Genomic DNA, 22313 nt, shown 5'->3' with positions numbered 1-22313 from the left:
TGAATCGTACACAGACTCCCCTTCGTAAATCAATCGACATCAAGAATTTATATTGTTATATTACTGCTCGACTGTAACAATCACGCATTGATGTGAAACTGATTTCATTTTATCATTAATGAGTTCCTTATAGTATTGTGTCTGTGTTTTATTCATTACTTGGTGCAAAACAGTTTTACTGTGTTTTGTGTAATAGTAACTATTGATGATAATCTTTCCTGAAGTCTGCTGAAACTTGTGAGAGAGAAATATTAGCCTTTGCTGGTATGAACATGAACATGTCCATTGGTGTTAATGCTTTGCTGGATATTTTTATTTAAGGAATATAATTTTATGCAGAAAGCTCATCAGATTTCACTTGAACTGTTTTAGACACACTAGAATTAAACTTCAGTTCTGTATTATTATTAGTTTTGAATGTTTTAATAGAAAGAAAGTTCCTATTTTTAATAGACTAATTTGCTAACTGTTCACTCAGAATAGGTTGTAAATAAATGTTTCTGTTCTTTCTTGTGTACAATGTTTTATCATCTTTAAGTGTGAAATTGTGTGCCATTATAAATCATAGCTGTCATAAGTCACCAGGAAACGTGCTTCACATCAGATGTAACAATAATTCGAAATGGAGAAAGAAGTTTTGTACAAACAATTTGTATTACATTATGTGTGAAGTTAATTCAAAAGAAGTGTTTTAGTAGAATTTTAAATGATGAAAGTTCAAGAAATTTAATCGAGAGAGTATTACCTTTAATCATACTTTTTGTACCTCAGAACATTCCTTTACTGTACATTACAAGTTGCAAAACATCCCAGTTTTTAATGTACATTTTGGGTGATTGGGTGCTATTTCATTCTACAATATAATCATGGTTGAGCAAAATGAATTTTGCTTACCATAGCTTGGTCTGTTGTCTGGCTTGTGTTAACATACGATATATAGGATAAGATGGTGTTCTTCGTGAACATTAAAATGAATGAAACTTCCTGGCAGAATAAAACTGTGTGCCGGACTGAGACTTGAACTCGGGACCTTTGTCTTTCAATCAATTGGTAGAGCACTTGCCCGCGAAAGGCAAAGGTCCCATGTTTGAGTCTTGGTCCGGCACACAGTTTTAATCTGCCAGGAAGTTTCGTTTCAGCGCACACTCTGCTGCGGAGTGAAAATCTCATTCTGCATTAAAATGAATGCTTTGAAAGTTTGGCTTAACCATTGTCAATATTTACAGTATTGCATTTTTTATTAATACATATTTTCCCATAGCAACATATTTAATATAAAAGGATGATCGTTATTCATTTTACTTTTGGGTAGTGAGAGAAGAGGGCCCAGCTGTTCAAACAAAACACATATATCCTTAAGATCATTTAGGTTACTGAACATAAAATACAGTAATTTTTTTTCTTTTAATGTCATTAGTAATGTGTTATCATTGGCTGCCAGTGACAGTTACACTGTTGCAAGTCTGAAGATACACTACTATTGATTTTGTGGCTTTTTTTTGTCACCTTTGTAGTTGAATTCTGGTTTGAGCAGGTCAGAAATCATGACAGTGGACAGTTAGTAGTATTGATGAGGAATAATTGTGAAGTGTGGTGCAACAGAGGTTTCAGGACTACTTTGCCTCACAAAATTATGTTCAGGTATGCCAAGTAATGCATTTATCAGTACAACTTTTCTTGTTGTTATAATTCAACAAATTTCCTTTGCTTTTCAGTAGTAATATAAGTACAAGAAATTCATTTTCCAATGCCCTTATTAACATGTTGTACCAAACGATTGACTTAGGTGGGAAACTTACTTTTTTTAAAAAAATATTGCTTTAAATCTCAAGAGAGACAGTCTTCAGTGTAGTTGAAGAAGGTGAATTTGGAAATTACACGTATCTAATTCCTTCAGAAGTTTTATACTGGTATTTACCATTTCATATTTTTACTTGTTATATGAAATTGGTGTCTTGATGTTTAGTTATAGCTTTTGTAACAGATTAAACAGAAGAAACAATTTATACCAACAAATGTAAAGTCCGAATGAAATACACGAGCCAAACACTATGACCACATGCTGAAAAGTGCATGGGTCCACCTTTGGAAAGTAATACAACAATGATTCTGTATGGCATGTATTTGATGAGGTTGATAGATTGCTGAAGGGATGTGGCACCAGAATGCCTGTGCACAGACCACACAATTTCTATGAATTACAGGTCAGTGGTTAGTGGGTGTGGAACTGATACCCAATAGTATCCCAGATATCTTCCATAGGTTTCAGGTCAGGTGAATTTGGTGGCCAAGACACCAACACGAGTTAAGTATCATGCTCCTCAAACTACTGTAGCATGATTCTGGCCTTGTGACACAGAGGTTATCCTGCTGGTAGTGCCCTTGCTGTTGGGGAAGACATCAGGCATGAAGGGATGCTGGTGGTCCACAATGATATTCACGTAGACCACAACTGATATGGTTCCTTTGATTACTAATACAGATCCTGTGGAAGCCCAGACATCTCCCACAGTATAACATAGTCGACCCCCCACCCCTCCCATCCCCTACCAGCCTACATCTTTGAAGCAGTGCATGTTTCGAGCAGCCTTACACCTATATGATGGGGTATCCAGACACAGCCATCAACCTGGTGTATCAAGAAACATGATTCATCTTACCATGAAACACATTTATGTTGATATGTGGTCCATTTTGATGATCCCATGACCTCTGCAGTTATGAATGACGATGCTGTTGGGTCAACATGGGAACATGAAGGAGATCTGCTTTAAAGCCCCAAATTCAACAATGGGAGCTAACACCAGCATTGTACTCCATTAGTGAATCTGCCTCACATTACTGCCTGCTCTGCTTTACAGGTGATCCTGTGATCTGGTGTGGACATCCAACACCTTGTTGTCCAAGGTTTCACAGTTCTATAACTACTTTCCATGTGTGTTCACAGCAAACAAACAACCAGCTTCATCATTTCTGAGATGCTTGTTGCTAGGCACCAGACTATAGCAACTTGCTCTTTGTCAGTGTCACTTACATCAATAGATCTCCCTATTTGCAATCTCGGTTGTCATTAGAATGATTCTGTATTTCTCTCTGTTCCCCTTATATACTTCCCTTACCATGTCACATGCCTGCAACACTATCAGGTGGCATGTAGTGTCTCTGTGACCAGTAGTAACAAGCTCTGGCTCATGAGTGTACAAATAATAATATGGGAAAAGCTAAACACCCATCATTGACAGTAAATGTAGAGCAGCAGATTGCCAAACAAACAAAATGCTCAAGTCTGTACTTCACATTTCCAATTGGTATTCTTTTTTCAAAGACAAACAGGACACTTACTGAAGGATGTTTAATGCTCCAGCACAATACCCATAAATTTTAACTTTTTCTCAAGGATACAAAATAAGATCAAAAGATAAGGCTTGAATAGCAATAAAACTGTTGGAACAACTATGCTAACAAAAATTATATGTTACTGAAAACTGGTTCATTGCAAGTAAAAGACATTGAGTGAAAACAGTGAAGTACTGGACAAAATGGTTAGTCATTGTGCAAAAGGCAGTCATTGTACTTTACGGCCTACTTTGAAATTAAAGTGATGACAAGGACTCACGTTGTTCATCTTACACTTCATTAAGTATGAGGGTTGACTGAAAGTAATGCCTCCACCTTCATAACTCTTCAGCACTTGGCAGCATTGGTATGCGGCAGGTACTGGCTTGCTGCATAGCCTCTTCTCTACAACTCCAGTTTGGTGGGAAGCCTTAGCATTGAACGGTTGTGTTGTTACAGTGTATAGTATGGAACCCTGTGCAGATGGTCTGTCAATGCAATGTAAGCAACATGCAGTCATTGAATTCGTGACAGCAGAACGTGTCACCCCAAAGGAGATTCATCAGAGAATGAAAGCAGTTTATGGTGATTGTGTTGATGTGAGTACTGTTCACTTTCGGGCGAGTAAGTTTACAGATATTGAGGCGGGAACATCTGACCTGTGTGACAAACAAAGAGATGGGCGTCCTTTGACAGCAACCACCGAGTTTCACAAGCAAAATGTTGACAGAGTGAATCAGGATGGTCGTTGTATCACTCAGAGAGAAACTGCAAGCACAATTGGCATTTCACAAGAATGTGTGGGTCACAAGATACACCAATGGATTAAACTTCTTTGCTTGACAAGTCGCACACTTCACATGCCACCATAGCAGGACTTCAGAGACTGAATCTCACCACCGTACAGCATCCTCCGTACAGTCAAAATTTACCGAGCGAGGTGGCGCAGTGGTTAGACACTGGACTCGCATTCGGGAGGACGACGGTTCAATCCCGCGTCCGGCCATCCTGATTTAGGTTTTCCGTGATTTCCCTAAATCACTCCAGGCAAATGCCGGGATGGTTCCTCTGAAAGGGCACGGCCGACTTCCTTCCCCATCCTTCCCTAATCCGATGAGACCGATGACCACGCTGTCTGGTCTCCTTCCCCAAAAACAACAACAACAGTCAAAATTTAGCACTGTCTGACTTCCATCTGTTCCCAATAATGAAAGACGATCTGCGGGGACATCATTATGCTTCTGGTGAAGATGTTGAGAGAACTGTGAGACTGGTTGCGGAAACAGGATGTCGACTTCTTCCATGACAGCTTCAGAAAACTTGTTCATCATTGGCAGAAATGTATCCAATTGGCTGGTGATTATGTGGCAAAGTGAATATTGGTAATTAAAGATCACATTCTAAGGATTGTTTCTGCGTTTGATTTATTAAAATATTCCCATCCAAACCCAATTAATGAAGGTGGAGTCATGACTTTTCATTCAACCCTCATATGTTTGGTAATAATCTGCTTGTAATCAGAATTGAGTATGTAATTATTCCACCACTTTGCATCACATTGGAAACTTAATGAAGGTCTCTTCATAGAAATCATTAGCTTCCAATAATAATGGAAATTACCGTAAGTCCAGGTGCGACATCTTACGCCCATTAACTCTGTGTGATTCATGAAATTAGTTTGCAATAGATTATCAAGCATCTCATGCAACTTGAATAGTTCTGGAGTATGAAACCAGGTGGCATCATCTAAAAGGTGTGATATTGTGGCATGCTGACCTCTTGTCATCTTCAGGCCTGTCTGATGAGTGAGTGACATCTGCTGAGTGCCACCTTTATTTCCTGTTGCTCTCTCTTGCTGTCTCCTGCCAGTCACCTTCAGGCACAGACCTGGTGCAGTGATGGCGGAAGCATGGCATCAGGCATCAATCCAGCATCGATCCAGCACCCTTAGTAGCGCTGCAGTCAGTGTTTAGCGCAGATCTCTGCTGGCATGGCGAAATACTTCTTCATCCTCTACAGTTGTTATGACGAGTTGGTCTCCACGTAGACTGCCGCTGTGCTTGGGAATCACACTCAAGGCTGGGTCCAAGGCCTTGCTTAGTTGAAAGCTACTGTCCTTATTTACTGTCCATCAAGCAGTCAGATCTCTACAGCTTCTTTGAGAGTACAATCCCAGAAGTTGCTCCAGTGTTGAAACAACTTTGTACCATTGTAAATCATGGTATGTCCACGGGAGATGCAGTGCTCTGCCACAGCGGACTTTGTTGGCTGAACATTGTCAGTGTATCTCTTCTTTACTGTCCAGGTCGTCTGGCCTATGTACACTTTTCCCACACTAACAGCAGATGTGGTAGACTTCAGTTTCCAGAACCCTAGATCATCCTTGCATGATCCCAATATGGTTTATATCTTGGCTGGTGGTATGGTTTATATCTTGGCTGGTGGGCAGAACACACACTAGACATTGCATTTCTAGAGTATTCCTCTGATTTTTGCTGATATAGCATGTAGAATAATCGCCATTGCAACCGTTTTATCTTAGTCTTCAGCATGCTGTGGTCTTCGATTCTTTGGTCTTAAGACATGTTGTATCTGATGGTTGTTGTAACCATTCATAGGTTTCACAGCCTGTAAGTGCTGCAATTCACCTCCTAGACTGTAGTCTGATATCTCGCATGCTCTGTTCACTAATGTGCTTATGACACTTTCCCATTGTGCAGGAGCATGACAGTTGGAGGTGTGCAAGTACAAATTTGTATGTGTCAGTTTACAGTAAACACTGTGTCCCACTGTGCCAGAGTACAAACACATCATCCACGTGTCTAAAAACGCACAAGGGCTTGTAGACTGCGGACTCCAGGGTCTCTTCCTCAAGTGCCTCCATAAAGATATTGACTATTACTGGTGATTGTAACCACGAATTCAAACAGTTTCATTAGTGCTGGCCCAAATTAGTCTCCTATATGGCGTAGTAACTCAATGAGACATCAAGAGAACTCTTCTCGCTCCACTTGTTGTTGGTGTTGACACACTCCCCTGACTCATGGGAGTGGATAGATGCAGTTAGCTGGTCTCAAGCCAACAAGGCATGGCAATTGGCCACATATAGACACTGAAAAAATGCCTTCTGTTGGTGTTGCATTGCATATTTCAGATAAGACAGGGCTTATTATAAGGGAACAAATCTTCGGTACTCTGTCAGAAACATAATCAAACCCAAATGAACTTTTATTTTTGAGAGAATAAATAACTTTCATTAAGCATATTTGCTACCTGTGACTTGTAATTTATAGCCCTTTCATTGAATCAAACGGTGATATTATCCTGCTCTCTGGCTTGTTGTCCTGTCTCTTGTTACACTACATTCCATATAGTCTTAAGTCTATTGTCAGAATTACTGATTTCAGACGTAATGCACATGTTACTTGGTTTTTAATAAATTTTCATAATGATTTTGAGTAGTTTTTGTAGTGTGTAGCTACTGCAGGATCTCTACATCTACTTTGTCACATATATTTCCCTTTTCCTTTCGCAAGATACACCAATGGATTAAACTTCTTCATTGCAGCACTTTGCTGTGGAATATTCTTTTTATTTTGACAAAATAAATCTCGGGTGAACAGCCTGGTACGAGTGTGCATAGGACACAATATTTCAGCAATCGACCACGTTGCCATCATCATGTGCACTGATGTACTGACCGGCAGTGGGCTGGCGCCAGGTATATATAGGGCAATTCCCCTCCTGCTCCTCCCTCAGGCACTTCCTATGAGTCGGTGTGGTCCACGCCCCGCACGCGGTCCACGTACAGCGTCCGTTCTCCCACCGTCTGGGTGCTGCGTCCTAGGTCTTCTCGTTCAGGAGGGTCTGCTGGGGCCGCTTTCGCTATTCTTCCCTCCTCCCCCGAAGTCGGTACACTCTGGAAAATATCCTTTTTCTTCTTAATCCAGGTGATCGTGGGTTCCCACGCCTTGCTAAGAATGTAACCGCTGTCACGATTTAGTTGTGGCTCCCTTACTCTGATCTCTATGACTTCTTTGATGATACAGTCCCAGTATTTGGAAGTCTATTTCAAGACTTTGGTTTCGTCATAATCCATGCTGTGGAGTGCCAACAGGCAATGCTCAGCAATCTGACTTACTGGGCTGTTGCGGTCTAGTGTGCCGTTGATGTTCTCGGCATTGGTCCTCAATGGTACGAATGGTTTGACCTATGTATACACAACTGCATTGGCAAGGTATCTGATAAACACCTGATTTACGTAGACCAAGGTTGTCCTTGACACTACCAAGAATGCTCTTGGTTTTGCTTGGAGGACGGAAGTTGGTTTTCACTTGGTGTTTACGTAAAATACGTAATTTTTCCGGATAAGGCCCCACAAAATGGAATAATATCCAAGGCCGCCTCCTCCTGAAGTTCATCCTCAGTTTCCGCCAGTGCTGCAGATGTGGGATGTAGAGCCTTCCGAATTTTCCCTTCCTTGTAACTGTTCCTTCGAAACACGGTCTTCAGATGGTCCAATTCTTGTTGGAGACTGTCCCTGTCGGAGATGATGTGAGCTCTGTGTACAAGAGTTTTGAGCATGCCATTCTTTTGTGCCGGGTGGTGGCAGCTATCCGCATGTAGGTACAAATCGGTGTGTGTCTTCTTCCTATAAACGCTGTGGCCCAAAGTGCTGTCAGCTCGTCTTCTAATCAAAACATCTAGGAAAGGGAGCATCCCATCCGTTTCGATCTCCATGGTGAACTTAATATTCTCGTGTCTGGAGTTGAGATGTGTGAGGAAGTCTGCCAGTTTATCTCTTCCATGTGGCCAGATAACAAAGGTATCATCCACATATCTAAAGAAACAGATGGGTTTTAGATGTGCTGATTCAAGAGCTTCCTCCTCGAAATGTTCCATGTACATATTTGCAACAACGGGTGAGAGTGGACTCCCCATGGCTACTCCTTCTGTCTGCTCATAGTATTCACCACAAATAAGAAGTAAGTTGATTGCAGAACATGTCTGAAAAAGTTGGTGGTCTCTTCATCAAATTTCTGGCTGATGAGTTCCAAGGATTCTTGTAACAGAATAGAGATACCACGTCAAAGCTCACCAGTATGTCAGGTTCCTTAAGCACAAGGTTGTTGATGCATCCCAGCAAATCCACGGAGTTACGGATATGGTGTGTACATCTCCCAATGTAAGGGCTAAGCAGTTTTTTGAGGTGCTTGGTGAGAAGGTACATTGGGGCACCAATATTGCTGACAATGGGATGTAACGGAATCAATTCCTTGTGCACTTTCGGCAGTCCGTAAAGTCTAGGAGGAACAGCAGCCCTCAGGCGTAGCTTCTTAGTGATCTCGTCGGGGAAGCCGGAATCCTTGAGAAGCGCCAGAGTCTTCCTCTCGACCCTCTTGGTAGGATCGGTGTCAATCTTGCGGTATGCGCTGTCAGCAAGTAGGCCTCACGTCTTCTCAGCATAATCCTGTCGGGGTAGGATCACTGTTGCGTTGCCCTTGTCTGCAGGTAATATTACTATGTCTGGATCTTCTCTTAGCTCCCGTATGGCTGTATTGTTTTTGTTATGTGTGGTATAGTAAAGCTGGAGAGGAGGTCAGTTAAAAGATAAGTAAGTCAAAGTTCTGAGTATTGAGCCCTTTCAGTCTGCCTCCAGTAGTACAATAGGAACCGAAGAGCAAATGGATGGGGCCGTCATTAGCCCAAAGTGTAGCTAGTTACTGGATCTCTTTAGCAGTTGAGTAAATCTTAGCTTCTGGATAGTGTGTTCCCTGCAGTGACGTAGTGTGTTGTCATAGGAAGTGAGGAGGATATGAATGAAGTGATAATGCAACCAAAGACAGCAGGCAGTCATTGACTCAATGTGTTTTAATATACTTTCAGTGTCATGCAGAGAAGCAGGCATGTTGAAGCTTTTATAGATTCACAGCTTCTTCTTCTTCTTCTTCTTCTTCTTCTTCTTCCGTAAGTGCTTTATCTGAGAATATTATAAATTAGGAAATAAATATTTTTATAGATGTTTCAAAATGTAAACAGGGTGCTTGACAGTTTTTAAAAACAACAGGAGACCAAAAACAATGTACATTTATCTAGATTGGACAGTCCTGTGGTACAAGCAGATGCTCCTTTAATCTTCACAATAATTTAAAACAATCTGCAAAGATTATTATAACGATAAGGAGCCAAATGATAAGATAGTCTTGAAGTACAAAAAGGATAGCATGAACATAAGAAATGTGGAGTGAGAGGGGGAGAGTTATCTTGTAGTGGCTTGAAATCCACCACAAATTTAAGTTTCTCCCAACGCTAAAATGTTTTGTGAAGATAGTAAATACTCATTTAATTGTGTATTGTCCTTCTGAAGATATAACTGAAGTAGAATGGAACCAAAGTCTGCATATATCAGTCATATTGAGACATAATTGTTCATTTAATTTATGTTGCTCATAAGAAATTTAAGTATCATAATGTTATTGATGTGTAAATGATTTTTATTAATGACTAATTAGCTGGCAGTGTACTAACTTAATGGAGAATGCGTAAAGAGCAGCAGAACTCGTCTACAATTACGATTCTGGTACCAATGAAAGTATATTGTCATTTGAAAAAATGAATTTGATACTTGCATCTCTGTGGTTTGTAAGGTTACAGTAATACAGTATTTTACAAGGCAATATTGACTATTCATCAAAATGAAAACAGAACACCAGTATCTTAACATATCAAAAAGTATTTTAAGTGAAACAGATCCCACACCCTATATGGTGGGATTTTAGGAAGTGATGCTATTTTGGGACTACAGAGGCAGGGACTCTGAAATTATGTCACTCCCCGTTCAGCCAGAGCTACTCTAGGGCTCCAATTGAAATGGTGCAAAAGCTTCAGCTCTGGAAAAACCACACTGTGACAAGCAATATTAATGTATCCAGTTCCACGGAGACATCCACTAAAGAGATCCACAACGTGAACAAAATCCTCAATGTATTACGGACGTAAAATTCTTTAACTCTGAAATCAAACAAAATTATTCCAAAAGGGAACAAAGAAATAATAGTTCTTCTGTGACAAACAGACTTTAAGTGTCTGATTCCCAAAAACAAAAAATTAAGTTCCTCAACACATGGAATTTAGTATCTTGAATTCTGAATAAAGTTAACTTCAGCATGAAGCAAGTTCCTCATTTCTTGGATTTTGTAAAGTCCACAGCCTAGCTTAAGCCATGGAAACAAACACTTTCAAAGTATCTTACTGTAGTACGTCACAGTAGGAGCATTGACGGTCACACAGTTTTGAAAACTTTTTGAGTCCACCCAAGGATAGATTGGCAAAGTAAAGTCTTAGCATTATCCTGTCAGATAAGAAAACAAACATTAAAAGTTATACCAAGTCCCAGCTAGCACGTTGCTACTCATTAAGTTGAGATGGAAGAGGCAGTGTACTGTCCTGGGTGATAATGGCAAAGTCCAGAGTGAGGTATAGCTAGAAAACTTTTGTCATCATCTGCTGGTCTGGCCACCAAGTTCAAGAGTTCCCATAGCATTTGCTCCATAAAGGCAGAACTCACAGCAACCCAAATGGCTTAGAAGTTGTGCAGGGTGCTGTCGGTGCCAGATGTCTAAGGTGCTACAAATATGAGTGTGTTATTGGGATTTTCAACCATGACAATGTGTGTTGGAGACAGGCATCAAGATCCCCATCTTGAAGAGCAAACGGCACCCTCTGTGCTTTACAAAATGTAGGGACAGCTCCCCCACCCCCATGAACCATGGACCTTGCTGTTGGTGGGGAGGCTTGTGTGCCTCAGCGATACAGATAGCCGTACCGTAGGTGCAACCACAACGGAGGGGTATCTGTTGAGAGGCCAGACAAACGTGTGGTTCCTGAAGAGGGGCAGCAGCCTTTTCAGTAGTTGCAAGGGCAACAGTCTGGATGATTGACTGATCTGGCCTTGTAACAATAACCAAAACGGCCTTGCTGTGCTGGTACTGCAAACGGCTGAAAGCAAGGGGAAACTACAGCCGTAATTTATCCCGAGGGCATGCAGCTTTACTGTATGATTACATGATGATGGCGTCCTCTTGGGTAAAATATTCCGGAGGTAAAATAGTCCCCCATTCGGATCTCCGGGCGGGGACTACTCAAGAAGATGTTGTTATCAGGAGAAAGAAAACTGGCGTTCTACGGATCGGAGCGTGGAATGTCAGATCCCTTAATCGGGCAGGTAGGTTAGAAAATTTAAAAAGGGAAATGGATAGGTTGAAGTTAGATATAGTGGGAATTAGTGAAGTTCGGTGGCAGGAGGAACAAGACTTCTGGTCAGGTGACTACAGGGTTATAAACACAAAATCAAATAGGAGTAATGCAGGAGTAGGTTTAATAATGAATAGGAAAATAGGAATGCGGGTAAGCTACTACAAACAGCATAGTGAACACATTATTGTGGCCAAGATAGATACGAAGCCCACACCTACTACAGTAGTACAAGTTTATATGCCAACTAGCTCTGCAGATGACGAAGAAATTGAAGAAATGTATGATGAAATAAAAGAAATTATTCAGATTGTGAAGGGAGACGAAAATTTAATAGTCATGGGTGACTGGAATTCGAGTGTAGGAAAAGGGAGAGAAGGAAACATAGTAGGTGAATATGGATTGGGGCTAAGAAATGAAAGAGGAAGCCGCCTGGTAGAATTTTGCACAGAGCACAACATAATCATAACTAACACTTGGTTTAAGAATCATGAAAGAAGGTTGTATACATGGAAGAACCCTGGAGATACTAAAAGGTATCAGATAGATTATATAATGGTAAGACAGAGATTTAGGAACCGGGTTTTAAATTGTAAGACATTTCCAGGGGCAGATGTGGACTCTGACCACAATCTATTGGTTATGACCTGTAGATTAAAACTGAAGAAACTGCAAAAAGGTGGGAATTTAAGGAGATGGGACCTGGATAAACTAAAAGAACCAGAGGTTGTACAGAGATTCAGGGAGAGCATAAGGGAGCAATTGACAGGAATGGGGGAAATAAATACAGTAGAAGAAGAATGGGTAGCTTTGAGGCATGAAGTAGTCAAGGCTGCAGAGGATCAAGTAGGTAAAAAGACGAGGGCTAGTAGAAATCCTTGGGTAACAGAAGAAATATTGAATTTAATTGATGAAAGGAGAAAATATAAAAATGCAGTAAGTGAAACAGGCAAAAAGGAATACAAACGTCTCAAAAATGAGATCGACAGGAAGTGCAAAATGGCTAAGCAGGGATGGCTGGAGGACAAATGTAAGGATGTAGAGGCCTATCTCACTAGGGGTAAGATAGATACCACCTACAGGAAAATTAAAGAGACCTTTGGAGATAAGAGATCGACTTGTATGAATATCAAGATCTCAGATGGAAACCCAGTTCTAAGCAAAGAAGGGAAAGCAGAAAGGTGGAAGGAGTATATAGAGGGTCTATACAAGGGCGATGTACTTGAGGACAATATTATGGAAATGGAAGAGGATGCAGATGAAGATGAAATGGGAGATATGATACTGCGTGAAGAGTTTGACAGAGCACTGAAAGACCTGAGTCGAAACAAGGCCCCCGGAGTAGACAATATTCCATTGGAACTACTGACGGCCGTGGGAGAGCCAGTCCTGACAAAACTCTACCATCTGGTGAGCAAGATGTATGAAACAGGCGAAATACTCTCAGACTTCAAGAAGAATATAATTATTCCAATCCCAAAGAAAGCAGATGTTGACAGATGTGAAAATTACCGAAGTATCAGTTTAATAAGTCACAGCTGCAAAATACTAACACGAATTCTTTACAGACGAATGGAAAAACTAGTAGAAGCCAACCTCGGGGAAGATCAGTTTGGATTCCGTAGAAACACTGGAACACGTGAGGCAATACTGACCTTACGACTTATCTTAGAAGAAAGATTAAGGAAAGGCAAACCTACGTTTCTAGCATTTGTAGACTTAGAGATAGCTTTTGACAATGTTGACTGGAATACTTTCTTTCAAATTCTAAAGGTGGCAGGGGTAAAATACAGGGAGCGAAAGGCTATTTACAATTTGTACAGAAACCAGATGGCAGTTATAAGAGTTGAGGGACATGAAAGGGAAGCAGTGGTTGGGAAGGGAGTAAGACAGGGTTGTAGCCTCTCCCCGATGTTGTTCAATCTGTATATTGAGCAAGCAGTAAAGGAAACAAAAGAAAAATTCGGAGTAAGTATTAAAATTCATGGAGAAGAAATAAAAACTTTGAGGTTCGCCGATGACATTGTAATTCTGTCAGAGACAGCAAAGGACTTGGAAGAGCAGTTGAATGGAATGGACAGTGTCTTGAAAGGAGGATATAAGATGAACATCAACAAAAGCAAAACAAGGATAATGGAATGTAGTCTAATTAAGTCGGGTGATGCTGAGGGAATTAGATTAGGAAATGAGGCACTTAAAGTAGTAAAGGAGTTTTGCTATTTGGGGAGCAAAATAACTGATGATGGTCGAAGTAGAGAGGATATAAAATGTAGACTGGCAATGGCAAGGAAAGCGTTTCTGAAGAAGAGAAATTTGTTAACATTGAGTACAGATTTAAGTGTCAGGAAGTCGTTTCTGAAAGTATTTGTATGGAGTGTAGCCATGTATGGAAGTGAAACATGGACGATAAATAGTTTGGACAAGAAGAGAATAGAAGCTTTCGAAATGTGGTGCTACAGAAGAATGCTGAAGATTAAATGGGTAGATCACATAACTAATGAGGAAGTATTGAATAGGATTGGGGAGAAGAGAAGTTTGTGGCACAACTTGACCAGAAGAAGGGATCGGTTGGTAGGACATGTTCTGAGGCATCAAGGGATCACCAATTTAGTATTGGAGGGCAGTGTGGAGGCTAAAAATCGTAGAGGGAGACCAAGAGATGAATACACTAAGCAGATTCAGAAGGATGTAGGTTGCAGTAGGTACTGGGAGATGAAAAAGCTTGCACAGGATAGAGTAGATGGAGAGCTGCATCAAACCAGTCTCAGGACTGAAGACCACAACAACAACAACAACAACAGGGACAGCTGTGGGCAGCAGGGCATCATGTGTGTCAAAGATTGTGACCATGTTGGAAGGCTAAGAAAATACTGATGTGAACTTAGAAAAAGAGATATATGAGCCAAGGTGATGACAGTGGTGGCCCCATCATGAATTTTCAACCCTCAAGGCACTGAAGAGGTAGAGGCCAAGCAACTTTGAAGCTCTGGGGGCAGCTACCACAAGGATATTGTCAGTGAGGAATGTTGACCTGTAGTGGATCCAAGTTGAGAAGGTGTCCGTGACTGCTATGAGATCATTGGTGAAGCTACAGAGGGGTGTGTCAAACGGAGTAGAGGCACTCCCATCTTTTGATATTTGGGCCAGTCAATAATAGTAGTGGAATAGCACATATCAGTTTGCAGGTCAACAGGTACCCGGTCAGTTGTCACCATGACTGACACCAATTTCTTGTTATGTGGGAGCACTGATTGGACAAATGACATATTGAGTGATTCCTCGACTGCAACATACAGCTCTTGAGAGTCCGTATAATCCAGTCAGTGGCCATGATCAGAGAGGGATGACAAACCTCAAATTTGTGTCCAGATTTACTGCATGCTGTGCATTTCCCTCGGTGATGCTGATATTGTTGTCATTGGTGACTAATAAAACACTGGGTAGATGATGGAAGTTAGTGAAAATGGCAGGGATCCGGCTGAGCTTAGCCCAGCTTTCAGGCTTGCTTGAATGGGGAAAGGCCACCACAGAATGCGCAGGAGACAAAGACAAATGCTGGATCTTGCAGTGTTGCCAGAGAAGGCAAAGATTGTTCAAACGCACAGATAATGGGGAGATATGCCTCAAAAAGGACGACTCTTTGAGCTTAAGTAAATTGTAGTGTTAAATCTCATCCAAGGAGTGGACCAACACCATTTCTCTGATGAGAAAGGATGCATAAGACTGCTTGCGCAGGCCATTGGCACACTGAAAGCAACACTCCTGAGATAACCGCTACAGTCATGAAATACATTCCTATTAGATAATCTGAAGACTGTTTGTAACTAATGAAAAACAGTTTCACAATAGCTAACTGTAGTACTTCACAGGAGGAGCATTGATAGTCGGGCAGTCTAGAAAAATTTCTGAGTATGGCAAGGATAGACATGCAAAGGTAAATCTTGGCACTATGTTGTCAGTGTAGAAACAACTTGTAGAAATTATGCCCTGTCCCAGCTAGCATGTTGCCGGTCATTAAGTTGGGACATAGGAGTTAGTATGCTATCGTGGAAGATGGTGCCAGAAGGATCGATGTGGGCCTATTTTCAGCACATGATCCTTTGGATGCAGGGAAATGTGTGGTACATCAACAACTTCTACCGTCCTCGTGCAGGCCACATGGTGACCTGGCCAGAACGCTGTTGTCACCGTCTGAGTTCAGATTTCCCATTGTGTCTGCTCCATATGGCCAGAGCTCGAAGCAATGCAAACAACTTAGGAGTTGTGCCAGATGCTGTTGGTGCCTGATGACTAGGGCGCCACAGTAACCATGGTATAGAGAAATAATATTTTCTTGCAGTTACCAAGCAATTAATTATTAGCTTTTTCAGTCATTTTAAAGGTTCTTATTTGTAACTAGTAGTATGCAAAAATCAATAAGTAATACATTTTTCTTCATTGTCCATTAATAACTTTGAAAAGTGAGGCGGTTTCCAGATTTCAAGTTTGATAAATTTCTGGTTTGAAGTTAGATTTATCAAGTAAAATTTGAAAAGTGGACTTATTATTGTAGGCGTTCATTCAAAAGTTGCTGGATAGAAAAAAGGAAAAGGTCTGATGCCTGAATGTGCAAGATTGGGAAAATTGTGCAAGATTAGACAAACCTGGGTGATATGAAATCACCTCACAATAAGACTTATGTGTAGTCACTTTTGTTGTGTTACAGGGTGTATATGACCCGGGAAAATCCCGGTAATTTTTTCATAAGGGTGAAAACTGGGAAAAACGGGTCTTTTTTTTAGAATTCTAGGAATTTTTCTTTTTTTTAGTTTTCAGTTAAATTTTTAAACTTTGGCTGGTAAGAACCAATACTCTGACAAAGGATGTTACTATATGTCTCAACTGCAGAATAATACTGCAGCAATAAAACATGAATGAGAGGAAAAAAATGAAAATAAAACTTAAGTTCCAAAGGAAATGTGAAAAAAAACACAGTGCTCATACAAGTGTCTGCCAACAGCAAAATATGTCTAAGGCTTTATGAAGACTATGCAAAGCTTCATAACAACAGATTGCTTCCGATGAGCATGACGTCACAGCTGTCTGATTAGATTCATTTGAGCAGTTGCGAGCAAGCTCATGCGCATGCGCAGCTGAGTCGTGTATGAATAATACCTTCTCATGCTTCTGGCGACAGAAGTGTGGCAGTTAGCTGTATAAGCAATAGCAGCAAGTAGTCGGATGTTATCCAGAAAAATTTTACTGGCATGCCTAAGCTGCCAGATTCATGCCTGCACAACAGGCCTGCATCGAGGGGGCAGGCTGCAAACTGAGTTATCTGCCCCAGGCAGTAATTTCAGGAGTGGAAGGGGGTGCCAAATTCAAATCCTTGAGGAAAAAAACCTTGTTTCACTAAGCACCTTGCATCCAGCGCAAGTTGGTCTATCGACTATTCATATGATTTTGAAATGCATCATTGTTGGTTTTTGAACAAGTTCTAAGTTGATTTCTCAATGAACCTTAATTTGATTTTTGAATGCGTGCATAGTGTACTTGATGTCTCTGCCAGAGGAATCCCTGTCGCATCTAGAAATAAGCTTCCCTGCAGACAAAAGGGGATGGGGCTATACGAGCTGAGTGGAGTTAAGCCAAATGGGTGAATGCCAGTTGTTTATGTGGTTTACTGGGTTTGCGAATGATCAGTTTTTGTTATAATTACTAGCAAAATCAATAGATTCAGACTACCAGAGTGGAAACAAACGACTTACAGGAATAACAGGTAAGAAATATTACGTATTATCTTCTCGGTATATCCAAGTAAATGAAATTTTGACAGAAAAGTTTTGGCCAGGGCCAGTTGTACAGTCCGCAGCTAGCAGCCGCTAAAGTTGTTCTGGGAGGATCGCAGAAAATGCCTTGTACGAACACGTAATAATGCTTGACTGGAGAAATATTGTCCGGAGCTGATGCACAGAGCAGTCAGAGTTATAGTGGGGAGGTGGGCAGTCTCCATATTTCACTGTTTCCTCTTCATTTATTGCTCTCGTGTCAAATGAAAACAAAATGGATTTCTGTGTCCAGGAGCTATCAGTGAAAAAACACATTCACGTAATAACATAAGGCTAAAATATGTTATCAGTCTCAGTTTTGATTTTATTTCCACCTTTCTGAAAGTCGAGCATTAATCGCCCTGCAGAACAATGAAGTTATTTTTGTTGGTTTGCTAAATAAATTTGGCTTTTATTAATCGTTTCCGCTGAGGCAGTCAATTTATTTGAAACGAAGTGTTTAATTCCACACTATTGGCTAGTTTCAACTGTTTGCTGCATTTCAAGTCCACGTTTTCATCTTCTAGCACATATGGTGTTATGCCATAATAAAGAACCAAACATGAAGTAATACAGTACTAGTATTCCCAAGAAAATTTACATCCAAATCTGGACATACGAATGTGCACTTTACACCAAATTATGCATTTTAGTACGGTTCACAAAATTCCAGTTCTCTTGGGTATCCTCTAATGTCTTGTTTCTTTTATGACAATGTAAGAGCTTTTAATGTTTTACAAGTACGAACGTATGGGCTTCCTGTGTCGTCGTAGTGTGCAAGCGTGGTGACATCTGTTGTCTGGCGCTCTCTGGCACCTGCTGAAACAAACCTATTTCTAACAGGTTGCTGAAAAATAATGTGAATAGTTGTTTGAAAAGCGTTACTTTCATAGTAAATTTCCTTTTACGCAGGATGGACTATGTGCGAGAATGCACAATGAATTACTTAAATCACAGAGCGTTTGACTCTCATTTAAAAATCAACTCTTTGAGGAGGACCATTTTGAAGAATTTCGAGCCCAGAAGATCGTTATGTCATTGTTAAAAATTTTACTGTTACATTTGTGTGATGTAACTTATAGTGTAACACACACAAAAAAAATCAACATTATATGTGAAAACTTAGCTTCTCTTGCAGTTTATTAATCTTTGAGACCAATATTATATGTGAAAGCTATTCTTTTCTTGTCTCAACATCATGTATATTAATTTAAACCATTAGCTTTTCCTATTTGTGTGTCCACGCTACCTAACAGTGATTTTGCTTTGAGTATCTGCTGTCGTCGGCTGGCAAGATCATATGACATGGGCTATGACTGGCTTATAAAAGCGCATCACAATCTCGATTTCAATGCTTTGGAAAGTAACATGAGGTGTTTTGTGGAATTCGAATTTATACTTTCGTAATACAAAAATATGCAGTATACATGTTGCTGCACATCAGACATCTTTCCAAAATGTGTATTTTTCCCTGAGTTTTGTTTTCTAAAGTGCCAGGAAATTCTACATCAGTGTATAAAACCATAACCATTCAAATGACTGATAAGTTTTACAGTTACGAGGAAAAGTATACTGTCACTTAACACGGAAGAAGTGTGTTTTCACCAGGGAGAAAGTGTATTTTTAACTGGGAAATCTGGAAAAATCCGGGATCTTTTTTTTTTCCCCTTGTCCATGTGTTAGCAGTTTGCAGTAGTGTATTATTGCATCAACACATGATACATTTCTTCTCGGTCATTGATTTTCATCTTCAATACCTGCAAAGGTGTTGGAGTATTTCTGCAATAAATGTCAGTTGTTACAGATAGCCATTTCTTCATGCACAATACTTTGTTTGGTCTATCCCATGCATGTCAACATGTGTGGAGCAAAGAAAACTTTTGTAGGATTCTGGCAGTTCACAAAATTTCACCTTCAGTAATGCTTTTTATATGTGAAGATCACATTGTATGTGGCATATTTGAAAAATAAGATGCATCATTCATTAAAAACTGGCAGTATTTATGAGTTTCAAACCCACTATTGTTTGCTTTCACCCACAGTCAAACTAATGAATCAAAACATTGACTTCTGTGACTTCATAAACATTCAATAGATGTTAGTCCTTTGGTGCAACTTTGTTCTGAGCTGCCAATATTTAAATATAAGAAACAGCCTTTAGTATTTGCATATGTATCATACTATGGCTTAGATTACTGCAGGTTCCCCAGTAACAGTGAGCCGAATCTCTAGTTACAAAAATTGTGGACACTACCTACTGATGATCTCTGGTCTTCTAATAAATTAGAGCCCAGCCATTGGCCAATGTTTTTAATGAGTTGATTCACAATAATTGAGCACAGAATCACAAGTGGTGTTACCCAACGAGTTTTGTAATTTTCACTTAAAGGCATGAAGTGCCCACTTACAGATTTTTTAAACCTTGGTAATGGGAGGCAGATATCACATGACGATTTACTGGTCACGGGTAATCACAGGTACCAATTTTTAGATTGACATCATTTTCCATAGACTTCTTAACTATGACAAATTGCTGCTCACTTCAACTCAACAAAATAGTGAAACCATTATCTTGTGCCTCCGAACACGTGCATTCTCATAAATGGCATTTATGTATTTGAACTCCCTCTGGTCCTATATTAAGATCAACAAGAATAACACCATTGTCAGTGGTATATGTAGCTCATAAATAGCTTGACATCCCACCCAAGATCCTACTCACCCCTGCTAAATTGGTGTTCCATCATCCACCCAACCTCCACATCATCCTAGTTCATCTGTCTGCTGCTTCCAGTCCCAACCCATTTCCTTGCCACAGGGCTAATATCATTGTGAAAGACATAGGTGCAAGACCTGGCCAATCCACCCACCCAGCACATCCTACTCCATGTCATATACTAGCTCTGCTGAAATCATTGCAAAAGCTTTTCATATTGGTATGACCATCAACGAGCTGTCTACCAGGATGAATGGTAATGACCAAACTGTGACACAACATGCAGCTGAACGTAACATGCTAGATTTCAATGGCTGCTTCACAACCCAAGCCAGCTGGATCCTCCACTTTGCCACCAGCTTCCCTGTACTGCACAGATGAGAGTTATTCTTACAACACATTCTCTTCTCTCAAAAGTACCCCAGCCTTATCTATGGTAACTTACAATTCCTCCACCCTCTGCCCAAAAGCTTCTGCTATCTATGCCCTATCACGTCCTCTTAGTTCATGTTCCGTTGGCCTCATTGTGCGGTGCTCTCTGCTGACACATCCACCGTTCCTCTCTTTTTCTGCTCCCTGTTTCCCTCACTCCCTCCCTTCACCACAGCCTCCTGACACTGCGCCTGGGAGCCTTGTCCTGTCACCGTCCAGTCCCTGCATGCTCCACCAGACAGTGCTAATTTCTCTTCCTCCCCTTCACCCATAGCCTGTTATCCCCCTCCTTCCTTCACTCCACTCCACTCTGGATTGCTGCTTTCTTTAGATATGACACAGTTGCGTTATGGCCAATCATGTGTGCATGAGGTGTTCTTGCTTGTGTGTGTGTGTGTGTGTGTGTGTGTGTGTGTGTGTGTGTGGTCGCGCGCGCACGTTGTGGTGGTTTCTTTTCTGAAGAAGGCTTTGTCCAAAAGTCAATGTATAACAGTCTTTTTGTTGTGCCTTTCTGCAACTCGATGTGTCATCTAAAAGGTGAGTAGCAATTTTTCCTTTTCATAATATTGTTGATATTCCAACCTGTATGTTCAATTGTTTCGTAAATAGCTTGACTTCAGCGTTCGTCTCAAGTACCCCAAATACATTTGGCAGGTAGTAAACAGTAGCACAAGAACACATTGTATGGGAATAAACAAAAACCTACCGGACTTATATGTGAACCTGATATCACAAGAACACTTATGACTAGAATATTATCTTTCAATTATGTAATATATTGTTACCACCATTGGGTTATAACACATCTGCTAATTTGAGGATGTGGATAGCACTGCGTAAGCTTCAAAGATATTTTACAAACTTCTTTATTTTGCCAAAAATGAAGGTGTTGAATAATCAATGTACTGAACTCTTCAGACAGGAAATAAACATTAGAATGGTTCAAAGGGCAACTTCACAGAGCTGAAGTAAATTTGGCATTAATTCTGGTGATGTGTGCATCCTCGATATTACCTATATAATCCTCCAGAACTTACTTTGCTTTCACGAGAAATTTTCTTCAGTTGTCATGTCTACAAAATATTCTGACATCCCCCCCCCCTCTCTCTCTCTCTCTCTCTCTCTCTCTCTCTCTCTCTCTCTCTCTCTCTCTCTCGACTGACTTGCAGTAAAGCAGAAATGATATTCTATGAGTAGTTTCTTTGTTGTGTCCCTCTTCTCACATACCTGACGTACAGTTAAAAGCACTAGTGTTAGAGAGCTTCCAAGGCAAAGTTTGGATAATTTATCATGCATTACAAAAAATTCAAGCATTCTAATGTATAGAAAAGAGTATTTGTTCATGCGCACACCCATATAGGTTTCGATGAAGATAAGAATCTCCTACCACGCATAGGGCTGGCTTTTCGCGGATGATGCTGTAGTATACAGAGAAGTTGCTGCATTAGAAAATTGTAGCGAAATACAGGAAGATCTGCAGCGGATAGGCACTTGGTGCAGGGAGTGGCAACTGACCCTTAACATAGACAAATGTAATGTATTGCGAATACATAGAAAGAAGGATCCTTTATTGTATGATTATATCATAGCGGAACAAACACTGGTAGCAGTTACTTCTGTAAAATATCTGGGAGTATGCGTACGGAACGATTTGAAGTGGAATGATCATATAAAACTAATTGTTGGTAAGGCGGGTACCAGGTTGAGATTCATTGGGAGAGTGCTTAGAAAATGTAGTCCATCAACAAAGGAGGTGGCTTACAAAACAC

Source organism: Schistocerca americana, chromosome 5 (assembly GCF_021461395.2).
Source record: "Schistocerca americana isolate TAMUIC-IGC-003095 chromosome 5, iqSchAmer2.1, whole genome shotgun sequence".
NCBI lineage: Eukaryota > Metazoa > Arthropoda > Insecta > Orthoptera > Acrididae > Schistocerca > Schistocerca americana.
This window is presented reverse-complemented; position numbering follows the sequence as displayed.